The 9,484-nt window shown below is 49.8% G+C and overlaps 1 protein-coding gene across 3 annotated transcripts in view; it reads left to right on the top strand.

The window, feature by feature from the left end:
- Window positions 1-511: 511 nt before the first annotated feature.
- The window catches only part of BOC (BOC cell adhesion associated, oncogene regulated), a 75,797-nt gene continuing 66,824 nt past the window's right edge, over window positions 512-9,484 (top strand). For all 3 annotated transcript variants that reach the window (XM_082655623.1, XM_082655622.1, XM_082655621.1), the window contains exons 1-2: window positions 512-856; window positions 4,934-5,022. The gene's annotated coding sequence lies outside the window, so the exon portion shown is untranslated. The remainder of the gene's footprint in view (window positions 857-4,933; window positions 5,023-9,484) is intronic.

Below are 9,484 nucleotides of genomic sequence, written 5' to 3'. Positions count from 1 at the left end.
TGAAGGAGACCATTAAGAAGGGGGGGTGTCAGAAAAAGACTTGGGGAGAAGAGACCGGGCGAAAGGAGGGAAGGATAGTGTAGCAGAGCAAGGGTCTGAGGTGAAGCTAAAGAGAAATGGGGGTTCCGGGGAGCCCGTGGGTGTGGGAGAAAGGCGGAGGACTTTGCTTTTGGTACCGGAAAGAAAGTGAAGTTTGGGGAGAGCACGGGACTAAGGCGCAACAGAAAGAAAAATGGGTATTAGGAGAAAAACTGAGTTTGGGGGTACGTTTTTTTTTTTTTCCCCAGCTTCCTTTCCAAGACTTTCTTTGCTCCACTTTGCTCCTCCCCCTCTTCCCCGCCTCCTCTTCCCCCCTCCCCCTCCTCCTCCTCGCGCGGTAATGGGAGGCTCCTAGGCAGAAGCAAAAGAAGGAATTGTTTGCGAGTTCAGTCATCCAAAAAAGCTTCTTCCATATGGAGGGACCGGGTGCGCAGGGCGCGGCGTCCCCTGCCTTGTCCTCCCGCTGCTGCCGCCGCGGCCCCCGCTTCCTGCCGCAGGGACCCTGAGCCCCGGCCCGCCGGTGTCAGCCGCCGCGAGCGCACACGCACACTCACACTTACACACACAGGCGCACACACACTCACACCACGCCCGCCGCAGCCGCACGCACCCGCACGCGCCCTCCCTCCCCGGCCCGCAGCTTCTCGGTCCGGGGCTCCTTTGTTGCTCCCGCGGCCGCCGCTCTCCCGTTTTGTGTGTCCCTGGGTGTCACTGTGCGGGTTGTGTGTCCGTGCGGCACCGGGCTGTGTGGCTCTCTCTGCGCCCACCGCGCCCCCGGGCCCCGGCTCACCCTTCCCAGGAGCCGGCTGCACCAGAGGTGAGTCACGTCGCTGAAGTTTGTTTTCTTTTCATAAAAAGTTGTGTTTATTTGTTGGTTTGGGGAGGGGAGGGGGCGGGAGGCGGCCGCAGGCCGGGCGATACCGAGGAAGCGCCGGCGGGTGGCTGGTGGGGACGCGCCGGCGGCGGGAGCGGGTCCCAGCGCTCGGCCCGCGGGCTCCGGCGGGGGCCTGCGGCCGAGGCGGGCGGCGGGGTGCCGGGTGGCCGCCTCCAGGCCCGGGGCCGCCGCATCTCGTTCCGTGCGGGTGCGGTCTGGACGGTCGTTCCCGGAAGCTTCCCGGTGGAAGAAGGGCCCGGACAGCCTCCCAAACTTCCCCGGAGGTTGACACCGGTCTCCGGCTCCCAGCGCGGGGCTCTGGGGAGAAACCCACAAGGGGTCGGCAAATACACAGCACCACCGCACACCCATTTGGCCTCTTAGGGGGTGAGGGTTTACCGTCTCGGAGTTTAAAAATAATAATAATAAATAAATTTTAAAAATTAAAAAAAAAACAAAACTAAACCCAAATGAGGGACCGAACGGACCGGGTGCAAAACAGTCCCAGAAAAGCATCCCCCCCTAGAGGGGTGGAAGGGCCGAGGCTGAAATGAGAGTGTCTAGAGGTCCTCCTGGGGTTGTTCTCTTGGGGGTTTTTGTTGGTGTAACTGTGAGAGGTTGGGAAAAGATCCTTTGGAACAGGTGGGAAGGGGCTGTGGAGAAGGGCAAGGAACCCAGGAAGAATTTTCTGCTGGATTTTTGAAGGCTCTGCTTAACTTTCAGGGTGCCCAGTGTTAGTTTGCTCTTCCAGATGGTAGGAGGATTTTGAGGGCTGGGGGTGCAGGCAGACCTGGTGGAGTTTAAGGAGCCCTAGGGATTTGTTTGCTTAGTTTTGTTTTGGGTATGGGATTGCAGTGGCAGTGTTACTTGAAAGGTTGTTGTGTGCCTCCAGAGATGTGGCAGTAGAGCTAAGAATACCCAAACCACACACCAGCGATCCTAAACAGGCACTTTCTGGGCGTGGTGGGGTGTTCTGCCTCTCCCCCATCCCTTCTCAGCAAGTTCAAATGGGTTTGCATAAGTTTTTGACCCAGAGTTACCTCTTTGAATGGACTGAGTGAGAAGTATGTTGTGGTTTCAGGCCCTTGTGCCACCTCCAAGTGCCTTGTACCCAGCTCACATTGGTCACCTAGATCTTTATTACCCAGAACCTTGCAAACACTGGCCATTGAATGAATGAAATTTTCAAAATTCTTGAATGCACAAACATTTCTGATTTATTCCACAATTGGGCCCTAAGCAGGCAGCCTAGCCCTGTGACGGTTTCTCATCTCTTTGGTTACAGTCAATAAATCAATCTCCATTTTCTCAAGGGCAGCGTGACAGTATTTAAACAGTCTCCTTGGACTAAGGTGGGGACGGATGCCCCCATACATCTGTCCAACCTGTTTTCTGAACTTAAAGTGAATCTGAGGCAAGAGTTTGGCCATTTTGAGGTATGTAACAGGTTTCCCAGGAACGTTTCTGAGGTCTTATAATTGGTACTTTTTTATGGTTTCATAATTGAAATCTAGAAGGTTCCCATGGTAATCTTGAAGCACCTTGGGGTCAGTGGGACAGAGGCAGGGTGAAAACAGAAGTGGAGTTATGATTTTCCTGCAGGATGAGTTTTTGGAGCGAGTGTATGGAAAATGAAAGAAGTAAGAGTTGCCGCTTTGCTGACATTGCCTGCCCCCAACTATTGCTTAAAGTTTGGCCCTTCAGGTGGCCGGAGGCTGTCTACACCTATGAAATCTGAGGAATGAGATGTCAGACACTGTCTCGTTCATCCTCTGTCAAGAGATCTCAGAAGAGGAACACTGCAAGAAACAGCTTCTCAGGAGAAATTGCCCAAGCCACAGCACTGGCTTTACTGAGGAGAGGACATTGATAGAGTCCAGGATAGTTGGTTCCTTGACCACAGTTGGGATGGGGTTGTGGTGGGATAGAGGGAACCCTGCTTAGCTGTTGATCGGTTGGCCAACTTGAATAAGAGGGTGATTTTTGTTCCTTTACATCCTCCAAATGGGTCCAGAGATTTTCCTTTCTTTGAAATGCTCTTTCAAATGTTTGGGCTCCTAGCTCTCTTCAGCAACTTATGTGTGGTTTCCATACCCTAAGAAGGAGTAGGAGATTTTACTCATGAGATAATTCAGTTGACTTCCCCAGGGATCCCCAGGGTATAAGCAAGGATGGTGAGAAGTGAACCTGGTGGTCACAATATTCCATGGGACCCTAGGGTTCTGAGTTCAGATTTCCACAAAGTCACCAGTATGGTTAACGAATAAGGGTTTTCCTTTCTGTGTCTTTTAAACAAGCGGATAGAAGCTGAAGAGGACCCAAGTGCACCAGATAATTGCTTCCAGTACTTTCTGTCCTCTGAGTAAGAAAGTATTAACCTGGCACCAGAAGATATTGTACATTGGGAGTTTGCTTTCTTTCCTCCAAACTCCAAGCCTTCTTGCTATCTGTGAAAATAAGGAGGAGGGTGGATGGAAATTGGGGAGGGAGAGAAAAGAAAGTGATTTGTTACATTTTTTAAAGTGTATTTACTTTAACATATGGAACTTATTGTCATCTCCATACTTCAATTCAGCAAAAGTTTATAGCACATCAGACCCCAGACTGGGAGCTTTTTTGTCCCAAGAAAATAAGCTTTCTTAGTCAAAGGATGGTTCTCCAAATGACCCTCCCCTCCCAATTTTTATTTTTTGCACAAGCATCTACTACTACTAAAAAAAAAAAATGTGTTTTAAAGTTACCCACATTGCCATACTATAACTGTTTTTGTTCATCCACGTGCATACATACTTTTCACATAGCTCCAATAAAAGTAAAGACTCTTGTAGTCAGACAGCCCTGAAGCAGCTCTACACTTTTGACCAAAGACTCGTAGGGAGCAGGTATATCCAACCACTTTGCTATTGCTGGGAACAGCCTAAATCCTGAGAATGCTCCCACGTGGAGCCTTTACATGTAATATTTTCATCATTTATGAGGCTGGATCAAATATTTGGGGCTGGAGGGTGGGATGGAAGAGGGTGTTTGTTTTTCATCTAGAAATCCATGTTTACAAAAAGCCTTCCTAAATAGGGCTCTTGCCTCCTTGGAGCCCTCAGGGTTGGAAATGGGTAGAGAAGGGGAGGTGGAATCGGGAAGTAAGACTTAAAGGATCCATCTCAAGTGGCACTGCCCTGAGGATTAGGAAACTTGGCTTGGACCCCTGGCTCTGCCTGTGGACTCCATTCACACTGACTCAATCCACTGAGCTAATTGCTCACTAAATCTCCATTACCACTGAGTTAGCTCCTTCCCCAAGCTTGCCTAGGCTCTCCTGCCTTTCCTTTTATTATTCCGCCATCCTACCATCTTTTCCATTTCTGCCACCACCATGCTTCTTCATGCCTTTGACAATTGCTGCCACATGGCTGGACTCCCCACTGTCTACCCATCACCCCCCTACCCTCATGCCCCGCCAACGCCCATCGTCCATCAGTCCCATAAACTCATCCCCCAGTCTAAGCTTACAATCTAAATTTCTTAGCCCTCTCACATGTGGCTCTGTCTCATCTCACAATAATATTACCTTGATAGAACCCTTTTGCTCCAGCTGGACCCATCTATTAGCCGACCCTTGATTTTGGAAGGGATTCACTCCTGCTGCTGCCTTACCAGCCCCAGCCCCTTACCTGTTAACCCACCTTACTTCGTATGAGGGCTGCTGATAATGTGTTCTTAACATATTTGGTGAATATTGGTGACAATGGACCACTGGATGCAAAGGTAATGGTTTTGTAAGAGCAACAGACTGTTTTCAATGTAATCATTGTCCTTCATCTATTCAGTTCATTTCTAGCAAGGGGCCAGGTAACTGGAGATTTAAGGAAGCCTGTGGTTTAGAAAAACTGCTTTTTCTCTGTTTTCTTATTTGTAAAATGGACTAATAAGGAATTACTCTGGTTTATAGCAATGTACCTTATAAAAAGCAAATACTTTCAAAGTGTTTATTTATTTTGTTTGAGACACTTTCTTTTTCCTCAGGCCCAGAACAAGCTTCCTGGAACCCGTGACCCATGACGTCTTGTCAACATTCACACCATCTGAGGGTATCAGCAATGAAGTAGAAGCAGGTGAGGTTTTCTGCCCATAGTCTAATATCTCTAGCCTATTGGGTCAGTCATATTTTCATGTTTTATGTTTCTGCTTGAAGATAAGACTGTTTCCCATCCTTCAGTATTGAAAGGGTCCAGTTTTGAATGGAATCTGAACTAAACAAGTTGGTTCTAGTTCAGCTCGGATACTCTTATAGTCAGAGCCTGTGGTGGCCTCTTTCCCCTGGCGTGACCACATCACCCCCCTTTCCCTGTGGCAAATTCTGTTCAACATGTTGGTTATAAACCATTTACTGTGGATTTGGAGCCCAAGACTGCTGTGGAAAAGTCCTGCTTAGGTTTGGATGAGGAAAGTCCTGTGTTTATGTGTCTACCAATGGTATTACAGCAAATGCCTTCTCATCTGATGTACTGGGCTGTGTTTATCTCACAAAACCCAGAGGGATTCCGTGTCATACCATCTTCTGAAATAAAGTTAGGAAATAGTTTCTCTTTTCCTAATGGTGAATTTGGCCTTATCTTCAAAGAAGGCCTTTGATGTTTGGGACAGGGTTATTGGGCAGTAAGAGGAAATGGTAGGAGAAAGATCAGAGCCAATGATACACTGTCAACTTAACTTGGTTGCCAGAGAAAACGTTGAGGAAAGTCTCAACTAGTTCTCCTAGTTAGTAACGGGAAAGTACATTTATGGGTTGAATAAAAAATCATCCAAAAGGAGCTGAGCAGCAGAAAATATGGAAAAGAAATGTTTATTCTTCTCCAAAATGAGTTTGGACAGCATTGGACAAGATGAGGGTGATGACTCATTTGTAGGTTGGAGCCTACATCCTTTCAACAAGCTTTTATTCAGCGCTCGCTGTGTGCTCAATATCAATACCGGAGCCCACGCCTTCCAGAATTCCATCACTGAGGGGAGGGGACATGCAGGGCACGGCAATGCAAACTCCAGTGTGAAAGTGCTTGGACTGGGTCATGAAGAAAGGCTCCTGGAAGGAGGAGAGCCTGGGAGCCTCTCAGGCTAAGTCCTAGAGGCAGCGATGGGGCTGGCAGGACTGAAACGTTCTTTTACCTCTGCCCGTATGTTGTTCATTATTTTCTCCCTGCAAACGTACTTTTCCTAAGCAGATGATAGACTGAAGTATTAAGTATTAAGACAGGAGATTTCAAGTTCAGAGTGATTTTTTTTAATTTTAGTAAAGTTAAAAACTGGAGGGGCTTCCCTGGTGGCGCAGTGGTTGAGAGTCCGCCTGCAGATGCAGGGGACACGGTTCGTGCCCCGGTCCGGGAAGATCGCACATGCCGCAGAGCGGCTGGGCCCCTGAGCCATGGCCGCTGAGCCTGCGCGTCAGGAGCCTGTGCTCCGCAACGGGAGAGGCCCGCGTACCGCAAAAAAAACCAAACAAACTGGAATCTCTGCATTAAATACAGAACCTCAGAAATGCGAGTCTTCGACAAGTTTCTAAAAGCAGTTACTGAATAGCTTTCAAGGGAAAAAGGAGAAATTTGTGATCTTTTCTTTCTCAGCCAGGTCAGATTTTAGCTGAGAATGCTAGAAACACATGCCTGAATTCAGCTTTTCACTTTTAAATTCCATTTGCCCTTTGTTCTGCTGTCTGGGGTAGGTTTGCCTGGCTCTGAAATTATTCCCAGAGTAACAAGTGAGAAGACATTTATTTTAGGGGCAAGTAAAAGTTGCTGGGCTCTCCAGTTGCCCAGGAACCTCCTTGGCTGCTACGAGGTGGCTGTCGCACAGGATGGGAGCTACAGGTAAGAGGAGAAGGGTGTGTAGAACTGGTTGGCCTTGGAGGCTGGGCTGGAATTGGACTCTCGAAGAGAGCACTCCGCAGGTCTCCCGGCCTGCCAATATTTTTCCAGAATAGTCCCAGCCAAGTGCCTTGACTAGTCTGAACTTACCTAACATTGCAATCCCAGCAGGTCTGTTAGGTATGGGTCACAGTTAATTGGAGAGGAAAATTGGGGGGTTCTGGGTTTCTTACTTTTCTGTGGAAGCAGAGGCTGCTCTTAATTGCTTCATAGAGCATCTCCCCCGCCACCCCCCGACTTGGCTCTCTGCTTTTCTGCCTGATGACTGTCGTCCCACAGAGGTGTCACGGTACCTTGTCCTTTTTTACGTACTTGCGCCCGCGTGAGGGATTTCATCACGCAGTCAGTCAGCACAGTACCCACTTTTGCAAGTGAGACCACGTAAAGTGACGGAAATTCACGGCTGTTTACTTGTGTCGTTATGAACGGATGTCTTGTAGTGAACAAGTTACATAAAAATCTGCTGTGTTATAGCCAAGGGTTAGAATCTAATGTCTCTTGCAATGCACAGGCCTTCCAAGCAATCGCCTGCAGCCCTTTCTGGACAGCGCTGGTGGTCTGGCCGTCGTGAAGGCCGCGTCGGCTCCAGGTGAAAGCCCCGCAGTCAGGTGCCTGTCGTTCTGTAGCCTTCTGTTGCAGAGATGGTGGCTGGGTCGTCAGGCCCGGCTCTCGCCTGCCTGGACGGTGGCAGCTTGCCAGCGCGTTTCACTGGGTGGTCTTCAACAATGGGAGGGGTGGGGAGCTCAGCTCTCCTCACCAAAGGGGAACAAGAAGGTTGGCAGCCAACCCCGTCACTGAAACACCACAAAGGTCCCGAGTGTGCCTGAAAAGGACAGAACAGGTTGCTGAAAGCAGTATTGTGATGGAGTTCATTTTTGTTCCCCTGATTTTACAAACCAAGCCTTACAATGTATGTGGTGATTCTCCCTCAAGAGGGTGAGCACCCGTGAGCAGCAGGTGCCCTCCGTCACGGACGTTCCCGTGCCCTTCATTCCCTTACCCTCTCAGGGAATCAGCTGTGGACCTGAAGGGCAGGCCGAGAAGGCCGAGACCGGCAGATCCCAGTGCCAAAGAGGCAGCTGCACGTGCCTCCGTCGTCCTTCTGATGACGGGGAGAACGAGAGCTGCCATTTAGCGAGACCTACTGTGTGCCAGGCCCTGCGCTAAGCCCTGTGAGCACTGTCCCTGCAACCCCCCAGCAGTCCTGTGAAGATGGGCAGCATGATCCTGTTGGGCAGATAAGAGAGCTGAAGCCTAAATAATTGTAGGGACTTGTTCTGGTCTCACAGCTGGTAAGTGGCAGCTTACCAAGATTTCATGGCAGGGCTGCTGACTCCAAAACTCAGGCTTTGAGAAAAAAAAGGTATCCAGACAATCTCCCCTCTCAGTCTCTCTAAGGAGAGCCCCCTTAGCTTGGGAGAACTGTTTCTTTTGCAACTAACAGAGTGCAAGGGGCAGGTGGCGGCCTTTATGAGACTTGCCTTAAGAGACATGAATTGAAAACTGGGGCCATAGCCGGAAGGTTTTGAGTGGTTCCACAGCAGCAGCCTGAGGGAGGCTGGGTCCTGAGGCCCAGATGATGTCTGACTTCGTAGGCAGTGCTGAAAGCTGCCTCTATCTTGGGTCTCCTCTTGGAACGTGTCTCCCGGCTTTCGCTCGCCCTGGGACATCATCTGAACTGGCTGTCTGAGTCTCTGCTCCCACTACAGGTGCCAGCTGAATCCACGTGCTCCTTGGGCCTCTGCAAGTCTGCTCAGGGTCCTCTGAGCCTCGGCAGGGTGAGGGGGGAGAAGGCGTTCTGCCCAGCAGGTGCTTTTCCTGGTCAGGAGAAGTGGTAGCTTGTGCAGAAAAATACCCTGGGGAAGGAAGTAGCAACTTCGACAGACAGGTAACTGACAGGAGATGGTACCTTCCAGGCAAATACAGGGCAGCCAGCAGAAAGAATGCTACGGGCCGTTACCTGCAGAGCAAAACCGAGTCTCCCAGCTGGCTTCAGAGAGTGGGCAGATTTGGCTGCCATGAGCATGGAGTTGCCCTCAGTTCCTTGTTTTTCTTTAAAAATTGTGGAAAGCCTGAAGCCAGGATGTTCTGGCTTTGTGTGTGTGTGTGGCGGGGTGGGTATAGGATACCTGGGTTTAAGATATAATTATGTGACCAACTAGTTGGGTAACCCAGAGGAAATCATGGAAACTCTCTGAGCCTCTCTTTCCCCATCCTCGCAAGCTGCCTTTTCAGGGCACTATGTGGATGCAGAGACATGGCACAAGGGAACACTTTTGATGCAGAAGGTTCCTGCCCACCTCAAAAGCCTCTGGCATCTGTGCTCACCCAAGATGAGTTGGGAGATAAGACATTTGAGGGAACTGGCCAGAGGTCAGAGTCTAGGCACAAGGGCTGCATCTGCTTCTGTGATTGTGTTTGTTTTCTAAGAGCAGAGGCCTGAACTGAAGGCAGTTACGTCCTATTGCCAGATAAGCTACTTTTCCCTCTCTTGTGGGAAGAGACAGTGAAGGCCTCAGGGTCTGGCAGGACTTGAGAGAAGAAAAGCTCTCGTGGCAAGAGGATCCTGGTTCGCACTGTTCCTGAGAGAGGTCTGAGGAGAGTTGGGGTGACCTCGTCTGAGAGAGCAGAGGTTTGGAGTGAATCTTATTAGAAA

This window comes from Grampus griseus (genome assembly GCF_964374135.1).
Source record: "Grampus griseus genome assembly, chromosome: 5".
In the NCBI taxonomy this organism is placed as follows: Eukaryota; Metazoa; Chordata; class Mammalia; order Artiodactyla; family Delphinidae; genus Grampus; species Grampus griseus.
This window is presented reverse-complemented; position numbering and strand designations above follow the sequence as displayed.